At 46.0% G+C, this 20,527-nt stretch overlaps 1 non-coding gene across 1 annotated transcript; it reads left to right on the top strand.

The window, feature by feature from the left end:
* The first annotated feature begins 5,206 nt into the window (after nucleotides 1-5,206).
* On the top strand, nucleotides 5,207-5,307 carry LOC115935922 (small nucleolar RNA U13). Its single transcript, XR_004071512.2, has one exon. It is a non-coding gene; the product is annotated as a small nucleolar RNA U13 (small nucleolar RNA).
* The last annotated feature ends 15,220 nt before the right edge of the window (nucleotides 5,308-20,527 follow it).

Here is a 20,527-nt window from a genome sequence, read left to right as displayed (position 1 = left end):
TGGTGGCACATGCCTGTAATCCCAGCTACTAGGGAGGCTGAGGCAGGAAAATCACTTGAACCTGGGAGGCGGAGGTTGCAGTGAGCCAAGATTGTGCCATTGCACTACAGCCTGGGCAACAAGAGTGAAACTCCGTCTAAAAAAAAAAAAAAAAAAAAAAAAAAAAAAAAAAAAAAAAAAAATTAGCAGGTCATGGTGGCACATGCCTGTAATCTCAGCTACTTGGGAGGCTGAGTATCAGTTGAGTCCGGGAGGCGGAGGTTGCAGTGGCTGAGATGGTGCCATTGCACTCCAGCCCTGCGTGACAGAGCAAGACTCCATCTCAAAAATAAATAAATAAATAAATAAATAAATAAGAAATTAGCCAATGAAGAGTTAAAAACACCAAACAGAAGTGGTTTAAGTTTTTCCTTGCAGCTCAAGTGATTCTGTTTGTGACAACTAAAGACCCAGAGGTTCCATTTGATGTGTTAGTAGATAACACACCTTAAAATCTGCAACCATTTAAAAATTGGGTTAAAGACATTTAAAGCCACTAAAGTTGTCAAAAATAAACCCCACAAAACCTCATTATTTCTACCTATGTTAGGTCAGCTAGTGAAAGGAAAATGAAAGGTAATGGCTAAGAATTACCTTTCCAAATGGCTCAGTCAAAGCCATTTGGAAATTTGCCAGTCCGAGGACCAACCCAAAAGAAACCTCAAATATAATCTCTTTGTACAAAGAAAAGAGACACCACAGGCATTATTAAAATATGAGAATTGGTGGAACCACTTCGATACTGGTCAAAAATCATGAGAATAAAATATTTTCAAATATCCTAGAGAAAGAAAGACATGTATCAATTATAAATTAAACACTATCAATCTTTGTTTCAATTCTTAATAAGTGTTTTTATCTGAGTTCGTTTTTATTAAATTTCCCTTGGGAGAGGAATGGTGGATTTACAGATCTTTTACTAGGGTCCATTTATTATGGGCGCTTTGCTAAGGCCATAAATTTTGCAGTTCAATGACAATAGCGAGGAGGGAGTAGAGCAAGCAGTGGATTGAAGCTGGGAAGGAGGGCAGGATTAAAGGTGGCTTGCCCAGAAAACAGTTTTTACATTTTGATATAGCCCCAAATGACCTGGGTTAAAAGTACCATGTTAACATGTCCTTTGAATAAAAATAGCCACATCAAAATGGACAGCTTCACTCAGATGTCTATCATAACACTCACTCTGGTTCAAAAAATTTATGATTCATAGGCTTAACAATAAACACACAGCTTTAGCTCCTTCTGAAGACCTGAAAGGTCATGGACTGGAATCCTGAGTTGTGAGGCCAGTTTCCTGAACCAAGATTCAGAGCTAGCCAGTGAACCTAGCAGATGGGCCAGGGTTCAATTTCCACTGAAGTCTGGCGTTCTCAATTCCTGTAACCGCCCAAGGGGTTCACCTTGCTTGCTGCCTACACAGACTCGATTCATCAAGACAGGGGAATTGCAATAGAGAAAGAGGAATTCGTGCAGAGTCAGCTGTGCATTAAACCAGAGTTTTTTTATTACTCAAATCAGTCTCCCCGAGCAGAGTTTTTAAGGATAACTTGGTGGGTAGGGGGAAGCCAGTGGAGCCAGGAGCGCTGATTGGTCAGAGATGAAATCATAGGGAGTTGAAACAACCCTTTCCCAAAGCACACCTCCTTCTTGCCTGGGGACTAGACTGCCTTTGTAGGACTAACATTAGCCACGAGATTAGAGATTATGGTTTAGGAGTCATGCAACTGGAGGCTACAAGATTCTGACCCTCCCTAAACTGCTCCTAAGATCAATGCTTGAGATACTTTGCAAATGCTGCACTTAATGGATCAGGGGGCACCACCCAGATCAATAAACTGGCTTATCTGATCCTGTGGCCCCCACCCAGGAACTGACTCAGTGCAAGAAGCCAGCTTTGACTCCCTATGATTTCATCTCTGACCAATCAGCACTCCTGGCTCACTGGCATCCTCCAACCTACCAAATTGTCCTTAAAAACTCTGCTCCCTGAATGCTCGGGAGACTGATTTGAGTAATAATAAAACTCTGGTCTCCCACACAGCTGGCTCTGCATGAATTACTCTTTCTCTGTTGCAGTTCCCGACTTGATAAAGATAAATCAGCTCCGTCTAGGCAGCGGGCAAGGTGAACCCACTGGGTAGTTACAATTGGGCCCCTGACAACCTTAGTGCCTCAGCTGCTATACCAGCCCAGACTTTTACACTTGAGAGAAATTAACTTCTCTTTTTTTACTGATACGTATTAATTGTACATATTTATGGGGTACATGTGATATTTTGAAACATGCATCCACTGTGTAGTGATCAAATTGGTCTTTAAGATATTCATCACCTCAAACATTTATAATTTCTTTGTATTGGAAATATTTCAAATCTTTTAGCTGATTTGAAATATACAATAAATTGCTGTTTACTATAGTCATCCTATTGTGCTATCAAACGAGAACTTATTTCTTCTACATAACTATATGTCTGTACTCATTAACCAACCCCACTTTATCCCCTCTCCACTCTTTCCAGCCTCTAGTAACCATCATCCTACTCTAAAAAGTTGAACTCCACAAGTTCAACTTTTTAGCTCCCAGAAATGAGTGAGAACATGCAATAATTGTCTTTGTGTACCTGGCTTATTTCACTTAACATAATAACTTCCAGTTCCATCCATGTTGTTGCAAATGACAGGATTTCTTTTTTTTTTTTTTTTTTTTATGGATTAAGAGTATTCCCTTGTGTATGATTTCCTCTTTTGTTTAAGCCTCTGTTAGCCTGGGTTCCTGATGACACATCTGGACCTGTGTCCTAATTAACACTGTAGGTAAAGCAAGGATCTACGACCATTTCCATCTTGTCTCTGTCACAAGGCTGTGAGTGCCTTATGGCAATCTCTCCCTACATTTCTTCCAGTTCCTCATGGTAGGCACAGCACTATCCTACGCCTTGGACCAGAATAGACTCTTGTGGATGCTTATTGGATGAATGAATGAATGAATGAACATGTCAGTGTGTTGGGAGCTGGGAGAGATGCATCAGAAAAGCAGTGGGATGAGAGTCACATACCCCGTACCCTTGTTGGAATTTATGTCTAGGAATTTGTGTTTGGCTGCTTGTAACAGAAAACCCTAATTTTGGGTAATGACTTAATCAAATAGTGATTCATTTTCTTCAAATGGTAAGGGCCTGGGGGTGGGTGGTTTCTGAATTGGGTTTGGTGCCGTTTTGGGGGTGGCCAAGCCTAAGTTTCTGCCATTCACTTGGCCTCTTCCTCATGGTCACAAGATGGCAGCCAAAATCCCGACAGTTACATCCGTGTCCCAGGGAAGGGGAAGGAGGCAGCAGGAAGAAGGCAAAAGGGAAAGTCAGCCAAGTCTGTCCCCTCTTAAAGGGCTCAGGCTGCTCCTGCCTTTTGCAGGGCCCACAATAAGAGTACAAGGCCAGGCACGGTGGCTCACACCTGTAATCCCAGCACTTTGGGAGGCTGAGGCAGGCGGATCACGAGGTCAGGAGATCGAGACCAACCTGGCCAACATAGTGAAACCCCATCTCTACCAAAAATATAAAAAATTAGCTGGGCATGGTGGCACATGCCTGTAGTCCTAGCTACTCAGGAGGCTGAGGCAGGATAATCACTTGAACCCAGGAGGCGGAGGTTGCAGTGAGCCAAAATCGCACCACTGCACTCCAGCCTGGTCGACAGAACAAGACTCTGTCTCAAAAAAAAAAAAAAAAAAAAAAAAAAAAAAAAAGAGTACAAAGGGAAGTCCAACTACTATCTGTTTATATATTTATCTTCCTACCCTCAAAATGACAAAGGCAAAAACATGTCAAGCTGTATTTTTTTTCTCTTGCACCCAAATTCAATGTGGAATTGAGCTATAATTTTTCTATGATTGGAAGTCATGAAGCACCAAAGACAATTGAATTTAATTGTGACTGAATATATCTGGGATTCTGTTGATGAGCTGGCAAAGTCTGAATGAGACCAAGGTATTATAATAAAACCAAGGTATATATAATTCAAAAGTCATTTATTCCATACATTATTTTTCTATCATCTGAGCAAAATTCAATAATTATGTTAATACCAAAATTTTCACAAATTTGTTTTCTATTGACAGTAATGCTCTAAAGCAGGGGTCCCCAACCCCCAAGGTGCAGACCAGCTCTCTGTTAGGAACTGGGGCGCACAGCAGGAGGTGAGCGGCAGGTGAGCAAGCATTATTGCATGAGCCCCACCTCCCATCAGATCAGCTGAGGCATTAGAGTCTCATAGTCGTGTGAATCTTATCCTGAACAGGGCATGCGAGGGATCTAGATTGCATGAGAATCTAATGCCTGATGAAGTGGAACAGTTTCATCCTGAAATGATTCCCCCACAACCATGGTCTGTGGAAAAATTGTCTTTCAGGAAACCTGTTGTTGGTACCAAAAAGGTTGGGGACTGTTTGTCTAAAGCAAGGATTGGTCAACCATATCCTGCAGTCCAGCCACCTGTTTTTTGTTTAAAACATTTTATAGGAACACAATCATGCTCCATCTTTTACATGTTGTCCGTGGCTGTCTTCATGTTACAGTGGTGGAGCTGAGTAGCTGTGACTGGGACTGTATGGCCAACAAACCTAAAATATTTACTCTCTGCATCTTTTAGAAAAAGTTGCCAACCCCTGATCTAAAGTATTTAAAAAAAATGTAATTATAGTCAAAATATACAAAATTTGAATCTATTTTCATTAAGAAGTGTCAGTTAAAGTGAACGTAGATGGCTGGGCATGGTGGCTCATGCCTGTAATCTTACCACTTTGGGAGGCCAAGGCAGGTAGATTGCTTGAGGTCAGGAGTTCAAGACCAGCCTGACCAACATTGTGAAACCCCATCTCTACCAAAAATACAAAAATTAGCCAGGTGTGGTGGCATACACTTGTAATCCCAGCTACTCGCGAGGCTGAGGTAGGAGAACTGCTTGAACCTGGGAGGCAGAGGTTGCAGTGAGCTGAGATTGTGCCACTGCACTTCAGCCTGGGTGACAGAGTGAGACTCCATCTCAAAAAAAAAAAAAAAGAAAAGAAAAAGAAGTGAACATAGAAATTCAATAATTAAAATTATTTTTTGTATACACCTTCTAGAGAAGTTTTTTCCTAAAGAAGTCATAATTTAACAAATTAAAAGGTAAGATTCTTTTGTAGTTCACAAGCATGATTGTGTGTTCACATGCATGTGTGAGATGTCACCCTTGTGAACCTTGATACGACGTTGGCACGTTATCCATCTCACATTAAAAAAATTTTTTTAAAGTAAGATACTAATTCTAATTCATGCATATTAACAGTACTTAAATAAAGCTAAATTTTATTTAACTCTAACAAATTTAAATAAATCTTATTAAACATTTTTATGAAAATAAAACTTGACCTTCTACCATTCAATATCTATCTGATAGCCAGCATAAAGGCTTCCTATCATTCTTAATGCAATTCTGCTTATACCTACATATTGCAGATTTCAGAGCAATATGAATTGTTGAATATGGCAACATGTTCTTCAGCTGCCAGATACAATTGCCGTGAATGCCCTGTAATTGGTAAGGACCGTCAGAATAGTGGGCTAGAACTTGAGGAGAAGCAAGAAAATAGATGTTTGGGACAACTGGGAAATGCTAATTTGTTGTGTAGGAATATTAAACCCATGATATCTGCTGGGAAGGAATTAACAAGCAACTTGTGTTTTTCCATTATCTAAGCTCTTCTGCCATTCAAATCCTTCCTGCTCTCTGAGCAGCATCCACCTCCAATGTCCTCAGGCACAGAGATGCAAAATTTCCAGGCTCGGAGTGTTTCAAGGACATAGGGGAGGGCAAGAGTTGTGAACGTGTGTATCCCTGGGCTTGCATGGTGTTGATAAGAATGAATATTTGGGGTATGGATTGCACTGTGTCTGTGTTGAGGACCTGATCCCAGATGATAGAGACCACCTTTATGTTTGTTAGGAAATAGTTATGTGTGTGTGTGTGGCCTTCCTAGTCTGTTTTGTGTTTCTATAACAGAATACCTGAGACCAGGTAATTGATAAAGAAAAAGAATTTGTTTCTTACAGTTCTGGAGGCTTAGTGAGTCCAAGATGGAGGGGTTGCCTCTGGTGAGGGCATTTTTGGTGTATCCTAACATGGAGGGATGATGCGAGAGTGTGCGAGAAAGGGGATGGGGTGCCTAACCCCTTTCCTTATCAGGAACCCACTCCTGATAACTCGTGACATTAGCCCATTCAGGAAGGCAGAGTCCTCATGACCTAATCACCTCTTAAAGGTCCCACCTGTCAACACTACTGCATTGGGGATTAAGCTTCCAACACATGAACTTTGGGGGACACATTCAAACCATAGCTCTGTGTGTGTGTGTGTGTGTGTGTGTGAGAGAGAGAGAGAGAGAGAGAGAGAGAGAGACATTCGAGTGAGGCCCTCTAAAGCAGGAGGCCCAGAGCAGAGTCTAAGGACAGACAGTGCTAAAAAGGCTCTCGGGAAACTCCCCTCAAATGGCTTCTGCTTACCTCACCTTGGCCTTAACTGTATCCTCTGGCTGCTGCTGGCTGCAGTGGAGCCTGGGCACATTGTCAACTCCTGGAAAACCAGGAAGCAGGGGGAATCGTGATCAGATTGGCTATGAGTAGTCTCTGCTACACTGCCTTCTCCTCCTACTCTCTCTGTGGCTGTGACCTTCTCCCAGCCTCCTTTCCCTTCTCCCCACATCTAGATCTTCCCTGCCACACCTCCATCTCAAGCTGGGAACCCCCATTTCTCTTATGTCACTTCCAGCCAGAGCTGCCATAGCCTGGATGAAGAGAGTGAGTGTGGGAAGTCCTAGGTGGCTCCTCAGTGCTCCCCAAGCCACGCCTCCAGGAACATGCCATTGTCCTTGGGCCCAGTGGTTGTCACAGCTAACTGGCATGAGCAGTGAGGTGGGGAGGGGAGAGGGACCAGATGCCACCTGCCCCCTTGCTCCTCCTCCATGCAGGCGTGGAGGGTCATTGTCACCAACTGGTTGTAGACTCTTGTCCTCTGAAGAGCTGCCAGAAGGGTTTACTGCATTCCCCATAGATCAGAGAGCAACATTTTTCTCTGGGAAGATGCAGGCCTCACCAGACCCTGCACCACCACAGGGATCCCCCTCTGGGTGGCTCAGTTAGTTTCCCCTCCTCTCTTAGACCCTGTCCCTTTCAAAGGTAATATAATCAAAGAAAGCAGATTTTTGAGAGAATGGCTCAAGGCTGGGAAGGAGAGATATACTCTCTTAACATAATCAGTTACTGGAGATATTTCAGCAAGAAGTTGTCTTTTGTAGGCTCAGAAGCATGATAGAGTTTTTCAGTATTTCACCTGAGGCCAGACCACAGTGATCCTCTCTCTCACCTCTCCACCCTTGGGACTTGGAGCGTCTGCCACTCGATCAAGCAGCAGGACTCAAGCAGGGTAAAGAGTGACTGATGGCTTATCCCAGAAGCTGGGGAAGAAGTGGGGCTCTCAGAGGAGCCTGGCATGGTGGGGGTGAGAGGGGGGCATCTGTGGGAGGTGGGCTTGGGGGTAACAGTATATGTCTGTCCTGCTGAGGTAGGAGCTAGGCCACTCTTTTCCCTGTGACTTCCTCTTTTCTGGGACCTGCCATCCTGGAGATGTACAGGCGGCAGTTGGGGGGGGGGAGCGTGGGGGGTGGATGGTGGCCCTAGAAGTGAGTGTTCTTGTACATGCAGTGCATGATGCAGTTAACCCTCTTGTCTTCCTTGTGACTAGCCTCTGTTGACTGCATCTCTGGCTCTGAATTCACAGGTGTGAGGGCCAGGAACCCTAAAGGCACACCACTCTGAAAATGCAAATGCAGAGTAGCACCCTAAGCTGCTCTGCGAGCCAAACATGCTGCAGCAAAACAAGCAACAGGGCACCTGCCAGCCAGGGCTGGCCCGCACTCACCACATCAGATCTACCAGGGCCACTGATGAAGATCAGTCAGGCAGAGGGACAAGCCCAGAGGGGCTGCAGACCCACAGACCTTGGGGTAGGAGAGAAATGAGCTGGATGGAGAGGCAAAGGCAGGGGAAGACTTTTTTCGTGTGCCTTCCTGGCTTCCTCTCACACAAAGAGAAGCCAAAGAAAGTCTTGCTATTTCTGTAGGAAAATGATGTGGCGGGTACATGTGTATACATGTGCATGTATCTGGATAAGTCAGTATACACGTGTGTGTTTGTGAGTGCACAAGCATATTCATGCACACGTGTACATATGTACACATGGGAGTACACAACTAATCTATGACAAATGTCATACAGGGTGGAGGATTCACATTATCCTTTTAGTTCAAGAGTTCGTAACTGGGGCCCATGAATGGGTGCCAGTGAATCCCCTGAGATTATGTGCCACAATTTTTCATGTACATTTTTCTAGAAGTGAAGCCTTGATTTTCCTCAGATGCCCCAAGCCCCAAAATGATTTTTCTGCCTATTCTGTGATAGGAAGAATAATAGCTCTCCATATCCTAAACCTCAGAACCTGTGAATATGTTACATTCCATGGCAAAGGAGAATGAAGGCTGCAGATGGAATTAAGGTTGCTAATCCTCTGGGCTTGAGAAGGAGGAAGTCTTGGAGTATCTAGGGGGACCCAATGGAATCACAAGGGTCATTATAAGTAAAAGAGGAGAGTCAGAGTGAGGTGATGTGCGGAAGACTCGCCGCCATTGCTGGCTTTCAAGATGGGAGGGAACCCCAAGCCAAGGAGTGTGGGTGGCTCTAGGAGCAGGAAAGTGCACGAAAATGGGGACCCAGCCCTACCGATGAAACCGCCTTTGCAAAATTATGACTGAGACAGAGAAAGAGATCTAAATTAATCGACTCCCTCTTGTTTCTAACCTCCAAGCTGTCCTTGTTCTTTCCTCGGCGCAAGCTGAACTAACTTTGGGAGAAACTCAGTTTATAGTTTAAAACAAAGACAATAACAACCCTTTCCCAAAGCAGACCTCCTTCTTGCCTGGGGACTAGACTGCCTTTGTAGGACTAACATTAGCCACGAGAAAGAGTAGGCTATAAGGGAAGATTGTCAATATTTTATGTGGTAAGAAAAGCTAGTCATTTTTTCTTTGCACTTTGGATGCTGAAATTTTCCCATGGAACATAGCCACATCTAGATAGATGTGAGCTTTTTCTTCTGTTAAAATTATTCTTAATGTCTGTAAAAACGATTTTCTTCTGTAGAATGTTTGACTTCATATTGACCCTTATCTGTAAAACACCTATTTGGGATAATATTTGGAAGAAAAGTAAATAGCTTTTTCAAAAAAAAAAAAAAAAAAAGAAATTATGGTTTAGGAGTCATGCAACTGGAGGCTACAAGATTCTGACCCTCCCTAAACTGCCCCTAAGGTCAGTGCTTGAGATACTTTGCAAATGCTGCACTTGATGGGTAGGGGGATGCCACCCAGATCAATAAACTGGCTCATTTGATCCTTTGGCCCCCCCACTCAGGAACTGACTCAGTGCAAAAAGCCAGCTTTGACTCCCTATGATTTCGTCTCTGACCAATCAGCACTCCTGGCTCACTGGCTTTCCCCAACCCACCAAATTGTCCTTAAAAACTCTGCTCCCTGAATGCTCGGGTGACTGATTTGAGTAATAATAAAACTCTGGTCTCCTGCACAGCAGCTCTGCATGAATTACTTGTTCTCTATTGCAATTTCCCTGTCTTGAGAAATGGGCTCCGGCCATTACACTGACGCCTACATTTTAGCTCCATGAGATCCATTTTGGACATCTGACTCCAGAGCTGTAAGATAAGAAATCTGTGTTGTTTTAAGTTCCTCTTGTTAGAATAGGTAGTTAGGCAGACATGAGCAGGGCAGTAGATGCCCCACACACCCACCAGGAATGTCAGGTGATGATCAGATGACAGTCAGCTGGTTGTTACACTGTCTCTCTAAAATAATAATTGATTGTAGCTGGTGCCAGGCAAAGGTAATCTCCCAATAGATAGAAAACACCTGAAGCTGGTGATCAGCCACTTTCCAATAATATCGGGCAAGTGGCTGGGTGCAGTGGCTCACGCCTGTAATCCCATCACTTTGGCAGGTTGAGGTGGGTGGATCACCTGAGGTCAGGAGTTCAAGACCAGCCTGACCAACATGGTGAAACCCCGTCTCTACTAAAATACAGAAATTAGCTGGGCATAGTGGCAGGCGCCTGTAGTCACAGCTAGTTAGGAGGCTGAGACAGGAGAATTGCTTGAACCTGGGAGGTGGAGGCTGCAGTGAGCCGAGATTTCGCCACTGCACTTCAGCCTGGGCGACGGATGGAGTAAGACTCTTGTCTCAAAAAAAAAAGAAAAAAAAGATGAGGCAAGTGGCTCAAGCATGTGAACTAAGAGGCAAAATGGCAGACTTTAACTGGCATGTGACCTTCCTCTGAGAACTCTCAACTGGTAAGAGAAAAACACCTCAAGTGAGCATGCGTACAATTTTAGTAAACACACTGTGCATACGGCCCCTCCCAAATGCTGGCAGGCCACTGTGCCTGTGAACAGCCTGCCCCAAGGGAAAATCAAGGGAGGAGAGATGCAACCGCCAGGAGGCATGACACCGTGTAAACAAGGTCAGAGGTCAAAGGTCAGACAGCCCACTTGGATTCCTCAAGTCACCCGCTTGGTTCTCTTCCAAGTGTACTTTACTTCCTTTTGTTCCTGCTGTAAAACATTTTTGTTTGTTTTTAAGAGATAGATCTCGCTATGTTGACCACGCTGGTCTCGTACTCCTGGCCTCAAGCGATGGTCCCACCTCAGCCTCCGAAAGTGCTGGGATTACAGGCGTGAGCCACCACACCTGGCCTTCTGCTCTAAACTTTTTAATAAACTCACTCCTGCTCAAAAACTTGCCTCCATCTCTCACTCAGCCTTATGCCCCTTGGACAAATTCTTTCCTTGAAAGAGGCTAAGAATCTGTAGTTGCTGCAGACCCATACAGATTCGAGGCTGTTAACACTCTGTGACAAGTTGTTGCAGCAGCCATAGGAAGCTAACCTGAGGACCATTTCTTTCCTTGTCATGCTTATAATGGGCAAAGAAAAGGACCCACACTGGGCTCAGCCACCTGCCACATTCTGGACCCTGTGCTGGCTCCTCTACCTGCATGACTCCAGCAGGTAAGAATTGCTCTTCCCCTCTGAGCAGTAAGGAAACTGAGTCTCAGATAGAGTAAGTGGCTTTTGTAAACTCACCCAGGTAGTAAGAGGGGGAGGTCTGTTCTGTGCCACGTGGGGCAAGGGGTGAGTTTAGCAAAGGGCCAGTGTGGGGCAGAACAAGAACAGGACTGGAGTGAGGAGACCTACGTCCTAGTCATGGCTCCATACCAACTTGCTGTGGGACTTCAGACAAGCTACCACCCTCTCTGGGCCTCAGTTTCCCCATCATTAAAGTGACAGAATTGTACTAGGGTACTTTCAGTCCTGATGATCAGTGACTCTAAGGCAATATATATACATGTTTAAACTCAAGGGGATGTTTAAGACTCCTGGCACAACAAAGAAGGAAGGAAACTCTGCCCTCTCTTACCCTTCCTCCGCTTCTCAGCCTTCATGCCAGATTTTTTTTGCCTGGGGGCCAAATAGTTGGGAGGAGGCCCAACTGTGTCTGAGATTGCTGAGGGAGAAGGAGGTTGAGTAGTTAGGGAGGACATACATTTTTAAGAAATTATCTTCTTGTTTTTGAGACAAGGTCTTGCTCTGTCACCCAGGCTGGAGTGTGGTGGCGTGATCATAGCTCACTGCAGCCTCAACTCCTAGGCTCAAGCAATCTTGCTGCCTGAGCCTCCCAAGTAGCTGGAGTAGCTGGGATGATAGTGAACACCACTATGTCTAGCTTTTTTTTTTTTTTTTACTTTAAAGTGAGACAAAGTCTTGCTATGTTGCCCAAGCTGGTCTGGAACTCCTCAACTCAAGCAGACATACAATTAGATCCAGGAGAGATGGTGCAGGGGAAGCAAAGACCCCTGGGGAGACATCCTTAAGGTTCCACCTTGGGTGGTTCTGGCTCTGTGGGGGTGACAGGCAGGCTCGTTTTCACTGGCAGAGTCGTGTACGCAGGAAATGACCTGATTCCTTTCTAATACTTGCTCCACAGGGTCTAGTCAGTCTTCACAGCACCAGGCAGACAAAGGGCCTGGAAGTAGAGGCAGGAGGTCCCAAATCTACCAACCTGCCAAGTCACAGCCTCTCTGGGCTGCTGGAGAATCTGTAAGCAAGACCGAATTGTAAAAGTAAAGCACAGCACAGCTTTGAGACCCAGAAGCCGTTGCTGTGAACTTACTGTTTTTGAGCTTCATTCTGGAGAATTGCAGCTCCAAATTTATTTTACCCATTATGTATCAAAGAAGACCCCATATAGTTAATGTTGCCATCCGCCCTTGGACCCGGGTCTCATGTTTAGACCCTGGCATGGGCTGCTGCCTGGCAGTCATCTCGTGCCCTGGGGGCTTGTTAGACTTGTGGGAGCTCCCAATGCGTGTGCACACTGATGTGTGACAGCTTGACTGTAGAGGGCCCAGCTGTGCCCTCCCCACAGGGCAGAGGGCCGACCCAGAGCCCACACTGTCTGGACCTCACTCCTGTACTCTCCACCCTGGGATTTCCTGCTCAAAGGGACCAAGCCTGCTTCCAGGACCTGTATTGGCCTCTTCCCCCAGGCCATGGTGCCCCAACCCCAAGGGATGGCCAAAGAGTGACTGGGGGAGTTGGCAAGGGGCTGTTGGGGGTGTGGGGTGGAGCTTGGACGTGAGGGCTTGAAGGTCCTTGCTTGTGTGCACAAGGCCTCTCACACTGCAGGATGGAGTTGTGGGGAAGGTGGAAAGAGAAGAGTACAGACACTGTCGGCTGCAAGCGTTCTCTTTTACTTGTCCTGGGTCCTAAAATTGTCAGAGTGGGCCTATGCGATTTTATAAAATAATTTTTCTAGGTCTGTGGGAATCTACAATTCCACTGTTAAGGTGAGAGAGGGATAATTAGAAAGTTTTCTTAGAGGAGGGGCATCGGAGCTGGGTGTTGACATGTGTAGGAGTTCAGTAGTAGAAACAGAGGGAATTAAAACTGTGTAAACAAAAATATGGCAGAAGGGAAGTGAGGTATTTGTGGGAAAAGATGTGCTTTTTGCTACAGTCTCCACAGTTTGGGATCAGTTCATGAGGGTCTTGAATTCCAGATGGGGGGTTTGGTGGGAGGGAGCCCTCGAGGGTTATGAGCAGGAAGCTGCAAGGTAAGGACAGCACTTGAGGAGGAGTTGTCAGATGGAGGCGTGGAGAGTAAGTTGGAGGAGAGGTTTCCATGTGGAGATCAGTGTTTGACCTGAATTGAAGCAGAAACAGTGGAAACTAGAAGCAGAAGTGGATTCGAGAGACATCTGGTAGATGTCTGCTTGACCTTGGTGATCAATTTGTTGGTGACAGAATGGAGTGAGAAAAGAGATGCTGTGGACAAAGGTGCCTTCACAGTGGTGGGAGATGCTGAGGCTAAGGTGCCAAGAGGCACCAGCTGGGGAACTGTAGAGAGACCCAGCTGGAGATAGACTTGGAAGCCATCAGCAGACATAAGCCTAGAGATCATCAACAAAGGACTGGGCTGGGAGCGGTGGCTCACTCCTGTAACCCCAGTACTTTGAGAGGCTGAGGTTGGTGGATCACCTGAGGTCAGAACTTTGAGACCAGCCTGGCCAACATGATGAAAGCTCGTCTCTACTAAAATACAAAAATTAGCCAGGCATGGTGGCACGCGCCTGTAGTCCCAGCTACTCGGGAGGCTGAGGCTGGAGAATTGCTGCAACCCAGGCAAAGTTTGCAGTAAGCTGCGATCGTGCCACTGCACTCCAGTCTGGGTGACAGTGAGGCTCCATCTCAAAAAAAAAAAAAAAAAAGGACTGATCCCACTTGTATCAGGACACTAAAGAGACTTTTAGTGACACCATGACTGTCTTTGCCTACCTGGGGAGGATACCAGACTGGTCACAGGGTCTCCTGAGGAGGGGGCTTGGGATAGGGTGACTTGGAGGCAGAGGTACAGTTAACACCCTTGCTGACCTCTAGAAACTATCAGTACTCTTTTAGCTGTAAGTCACTGGAAACCAGACCCAAAGTCAATGTATTGGCTCTCATATCCCTGCACTGTCAAACTTCAGGATTAACTTGATATAGGTGCTCAAGTAATGTCAGGATGCACCTCTGTTTCTGTCTCTCAGTTCCTCCTCCTCAAGGTTGACTCATTTTCAGACAGGCTTTTCCCTTTTGGTCACAAAATGGCTTTTAGCAGTCCCTAAGCCTATGTCTTTTTGCGTTCAGACCCTGCAGAAAAGAATAGAAATCTTTGCCCAGCATTTTCCAGCAGAAATTCTGATGTTTGCTATTGGACCACCTTAAGTTAAGGTGTCACTCAAACCCCATCACCATGGCCCAAGAAGTACAATGTCCACTGCTAGGCCAGAGAGTAGAAAAGTGCCCAGAACAACTAGACTGAGTGAGGTGCTGGACCCCATAGGAAGATCCTGGTTGTGCCTTGTGAGGAGCTAATATTATGGAGGCAAAAATAAACATTCACTCTATCTTCCTTTTCCAAGAGTGTTCTCTATAAAAAGGAAAGAAGGGAACTTTCCAACAGCTTAAGGCAAGTTTGTAGTGAAAAATGATAAATTCACATTTATTTTTTTAAAGGAACACATATGATATAAGACTTTAAAATGTTTATTAAAAAGGAGGTGAGAAAGCTCACTGAGTGGGCAGAAATATGCCTGCATCTCAAACTATGAACCAGCATTTATATCCAAGCTTCCTGGTGGCCAAGGCAAAGAGAAACCCTACTAACAGAGCTCTTGTTGGTTGAAAGAAACAGATGCACCGAGCACTAATTCTGCATCCGAATAAGAGCTATCACATATCAAAATGAAAATGCCATTGTTGTGGTTTTTATGGAAGATGCTAAAATATTGTCCTTCTTACAGACTTCCTCCTGCTAAGTGGAAAACATAGCTTGGTTCAGTTGAGGAAGAGAACATTTTGCAGTCCCACACCTGCTTTTGCTGATTTATTCAGATTCCTTGCTAAGAGAATCAGGGGGAAGACTGGATGATCACCAGGTCCCCAGAGCTCCTTGGAACATGGAGGGGTTCTCTGTCGGTGACTTGTGCAAGGGAGAGGTCTCGTTAGTAATCAGTCAAGCAGTAGTGAGAGCAAGTGCGGGGAGCCTGCATTGATTTCTAACACATCAGACAAAATGGCGCCCAGCAGCTAGCGTTTGCAGCCTGGGAGAGGCTTGCCAAATTGGATTAGCGAACCAAATGTCTGCTCTATGGCTGAGAGACAGGCGAGGCGCTTATTAAATAGTCCACAGGCAGGGATGTTTTGAGTACTTAATCAACTCTTCATTTCCCTCCTCCAGGGAGCAGGGAAGTCTCAGTGCCACCCATGGCGAAAAATTACCAATCGCTGCAGGATCTCTCTTTGCCATTTTCACTGCAGTATGTGCACAAATCATAGGAAAGATCCAAGGAAGACAGTGCAAGAATATTTGGCCATGGGGCACTGGAGACTGCATAAGTCTGCAGGCGGGAGGCCAGGGTGCTTGCAAGTCCTGCCTCCCACCTGCTCACTGTGAAACCCCGGCTCAGTCCGTTCCCTTCTCCAGGACCGGACCCTTCAAGGTTCTCCCTGCTCAGACAGACTAGAAACAGTTCTCGGGAGATGCTTCCTTAACAGAGGCAGCAGCCAAAGCGGCTTATGCAGCCAGTGGCTTTTCCTAAGGACCTGCTCTGCCTGCAAGATCCTTTGTGTGTGTGGTGGGGGAGACAGGCCGGTGCCACCCTATTTTCTCTTTATGGCTTTAATTCAGCCTCTCCACCTCTACCTCCTGCCTCCAGGGTGGAAAGCTCCCTTCTATCCTCTCATCACCTTCCTTTCCTCTTTTCTCACTTGAGAAAATTTAATTTTAGAGCCAGAGAGTACCAAAGAGGCCTTTGGAGCTGGCCTCTGTTACAGTCTTTGAGGCTCTTTCTTGCACCATTTGGCAAACTGAGGCCCAGACACAGGAAGGGCCTTGCCCAAGGTCCTATGATGAGTTTGCAGTGAAGCCAGGGCTGATCTTCTCCAGTGCACTTGCTTCCCTCTCCTTGAGGAACAGGAAGAGCCTGGGCCAACTGAGGTCAAAGTCACAGTGTTAATAGGAGTGATGGGCTTTCATACAAAGCCTAACATGGGATCCTTCCCGGACAATCCCCCGTTTTTCCTTCTATGAGAAAGGAGGGCTTAATCAAGGATGGCATCCTTGGACAAGAGAAGTGGGGAACAAGGGAGGCACAATGCCATCTAAAAAGCAACCCTGGGAGAGATTGTACCAAAGAATAGAGAGGAATGTACATTCCCTTTGCAGGATTCTGTGTGCAAAGGGTGTGTTTTCTCCCAGGAGTGTTTCCTATAATTAGAGCAAGCTGCCCACCCCCTCCCCGCACAGCAGCAGAGGGCTGCCTGATGAGAACTGGTGGATCTAGTTCACTTGGAGGAGGCATCACAAGGGTTTTCCATACCACTCCTTATTAAGACAGCCAAGGATAAACATTAAAGCAAGGAAGATAAAGTCCTTGGAAAAAACCCAAACAAACAAATCTGCAAACGTTTTGTGAAGATTTGGGACCCTGTCACTTTAATCCTTCTATGATCCATCAATGCTGATTCTAATCCGGATCTTATCACCACACTTCAGTAGAATGCTTCTTTCAAGCTGGCCAGAGCATTCTTTTTTTCAGGTTCCAGCATTTCTACCTTTGATGTTCCTGCTAACTGGGGCCCTCACTGATGAGATGCCAGGTGCAGCTTCCACTTGGGAACCTCTCTGACTCCACCAGGATGAGAAACAAAGAGTTGGAGAGGAGAATGGAGGCAGGTTTCCCCTCAGGCTCTGGCTGCTTCTCCTCCTGCATCAGAAGATCAAAGGGAGGGATGAGTGAGGTCTCAGCGGGGGTGGGGGTGGGGGTGGGGGTGGGGTGGGGTGGCCCTGCTCTGTGTGCTTCCCGGTAGGAGTCAATTTCTTCCCTAATTTATTGACCACCCTGACTCTTTCCTCATCTTTCTGATTAATAGTTTAGTTGGGGGTGCTAGGAAATTTACCTCCAGTTGTTATCATAGCAACCAGCTCTCTTGTACAGGATCCCATAGACAATGCATTTTGGGTCTTCGGCAGGAGCTGGGATTTACGAGGATCTCAGCATGTACCAGGGCAGAATGGGCAAGATGATGTTCCACTGATATGCTTAAGAATTATGAGTGGGGATAGGAAATGGTCTCGCCACACCATAAATTGGGAAGGACGGTTTTAGTGCCTTTCCTTTCCTCTTGGCTTTGTCTTTCTCTTACAAGAGACCCCTCCCCCACAACATTCTCTCTTAGGTCCTCGGAAAACTAGTTCCTCACAGGACAAAGGCAGGGCCAGTTTGGTGGAAGTCACAGGGAGGCTCATTCCCTTTCAGCAAAAGGAAGAATTTGTAGTGGGTAGAACCAGCTGAAGATACAGTTGGCAGTCTTGGGAAGTAGTGATCCCCGGAGGTGTGTGAACAGGGGCCTGTCAGGGGCTCTAGAAAATATTGTATAGAGGACCGAGTGAGGGGTGGCATGTGTGGAACCTCTGGGTCCTTTTCATCCCTGGGAAGGGAGTTGCACTGTACCTGCTTGTGAGGCCAGCTCTCACCTCTCCCAACTAAGCAGAATATCAGATTTGGACATTTCAGTTCCCTGGGTCCCTGGGATGTCTTTGGTGTCCTCATAAACTCAATACCCAGTACACTGCCTGGCCCTTGGGTGAATGAATAAATTCCTTAGGACTTTATTAAGTGTGTGGGCACAACTTACTAACCGTTTATGTGTTCTTTTATTATGATAATAAAAATATACGTTTCAAAGCATTGTCATATAACAACTGGAACTGGAAATGGAAAAAAATTTTGTTGCTTTTAAAACCCTATCCCAGGTGCTGGACTCATTCCCTGATTACAGTTGAGGCATAAAAGTGTTTGTCTTCCACAAACCATGTGGAAATGGCAGGGAGGAACTGAAAGCTCTCCTTGGACAAACCCCCTAACCTCCCTGTGCCTCCATTTTCTCATCTATGAAATGGGGGTAAAGGAAACCATCAGGAATGATCAATTGGCTTTCACTTATGAGCTGACTGTGCTTGATGGGGAGATGCTTGGCTAAAAAGTGTGTAGCAATAGATTAACAACATCTGCCCTGGACACCAGATGTGGGGAGGGTGGCACATGTGCCATATATTTGCCGTCCTTGGACCAGATGGTCTCAGAGAACCCTGATGGCTCTAGGTGCCAAGATGTGACGATTCTAGGCCACCTTAGTTGTTCTCTGCCTTCAAACCAACCTTCTTGGCCTTTCTTTACTCTCAAGCCTGTAAAATTATCGGGGAACTGACTGTTATTTCAAAACCTCATTTCATTTTTCTCCTTCCTTCCTTCCTCCCTCCCTCCCTCCCTCCCTCCCTCCCGCCCTCACTCTCTCTCTCCTTCCTTCCTTCCTTCCTTTCTTTCCTTTTCTTTTCTTTTCTTTCATTTTCTTTTCTTTTCTTTTCTTTCTTTCTTTCTTTCTTTCTTTCTTTCTTTCTTTCTTTCCTTCCTTCCTTCCTTCTTTCCTTCTTTCTTTTCTTTCTTTCTTCTTTCTGAGATGGGGTCTTGCTCCGTCACCCAGGCTGGAGTGCAGTGGCGTGATCTCAGCTTACTGCAACCTCTGCCTCCTGGGTTCAAGCGATTCTCCTGCCTCAACCTCCCAAATAGCTGGGATTATAAGTGTGTGCCACTATGCCCGGCTAATTTTTGTATTTTTAGTAGAGACGGGGTTTTGCCACGTTGGCCAGGCTGGTCTTGAGCTCCTGACCTCAGGTGACCCTCCTGCCTCGGCCTCCCAAAGTACTGGGATTACAGGAGTGAGCCACTGCACCCGGCCGGGACCTCATTACATTTTTCTTTTCTCAACAGATTGACCTGTGTAAAAGACCTCAGATTTGTCTAGAAGCAGGGAGATATCCAGGTTGGTTTGTAAATGATACAGGTGGGAAATGCAGAATTTAGGCTCCAAGGAACACCTGGCCTGCAGCAGCTTGCATAAGAGCTGTAGGCAAACAAGGGGCTGCTGAAATCTTTTGAAAAGACCTGCTGCAAGGAGTGGATGGAATGCATCCCACAGGGATTTATTCTGGGCACACAGCTGCACTCTAGGGCTGAGATTACTCTTTGGCAGCAAAAGGCTGCATCCCTCAAGGGAGAGAGACCTGGCCGGGCCTTCTCAGGTACAACACTCTCTCCAGTATTTCCCCAATCTCTCCTCTAGCTCTGTCTGCTTCCACTCTCCCCACCCACCCCTGGCTACAGTCACGCTGGCCTCTGCACCATTCCCATGTCTGCCGCGTGCTTTCTTAACCCTATGCCCTTGCCAGTGCTATTCCAGCCACCTGTAATGATCTTCTCCACCCAGCAGACTCCTATTCATGTTCCAAGATGGAGCCACAGAGTAATCTCTGATATGCCTTCTCAACCCTCTGAACCACATAGAGCCCTGCATCTCCTATCCCTTTCTCTACGTCTATACTGGCAATGTTGGCTGACTTCTTGGTGAATCTCTACTTTCCTTGGTTCAGGGTAAGCCTGGACACAATGGAGTGAAACATCCCAGAATATAATCATTTTGTGACATAAAACAAAGATGGCTCAATTCTCTGATGAGAGCAGAGACTTGTTTCCATAAGAACCCTCTCTGGGAGCTCATTTCTCAGCTGAGGGCTGCTTGAGGCTATAGGATGGATTCCTTTGGCTCATGCACAGGCCTTTCATGGGGGCTGGGCTGAGGGCAGGCAATGGCCAGGTGGGCCCCATGGCTGGGCCTGACCTCATGAAAGAGCTTATATTTAATCTTTTGATGTTATCTCCTGTCTTTACCCATTTTTGTGTTGCTATAAAGGAATACCTGAGGCTTGGTAATTTATTTTAAAAAGAGGTTTATTTGGCCTGTGGTTCTGCAGGATGTACAAGAAACATCGTGCTTCCTTCCCCCTCTCTGGTTTCCTCTCTAGCCAGGTGATATCTGCACACTCAGGCTCCCCTCCACCTTCTGCCATGGGAAAACCTGAAGCTCTCACCAGAAGCAGATGCTGCTGCCCTGTGTGGGCAGAGATCACATGGTGGGGCAGGAGGTACCAGGCTCTTTTTAACAACCAGTTCTCCAGGAAACTAATACAGCAAGAACTCACTCATTACCATGAGGATGGCACCAAGTCATTCATTAGGAATCTGCCCTCATAACTCAAACACCTCCCACTAGGCCCCACCTCCAACACTAGGGATCAAATTGCAACATGAGGGGCCCCACTTGTCTAGGAGTATGTTTGCAAACCTACACAGTAGCTGTGTGACCTTGGGCAAGTTACTTAAACTGTCTCCCTAG

Source organism: Gorilla gorilla, chromosome 13 (genome assembly GCF_029281585.2).
Source record: "Gorilla gorilla gorilla isolate KB3781 chromosome 13, NHGRI_mGorGor1-v2.1_pri, whole genome shotgun sequence".
Taxonomy (NCBI): domain Eukaryota; kingdom Metazoa; phylum Chordata; class Mammalia; order Primates; family Hominidae; genus Gorilla; species Gorilla gorilla.
Note: the sequence above shows the minus strand (reverse complement) of the source record. Positions and strands in the feature narration are given on the sequence as shown.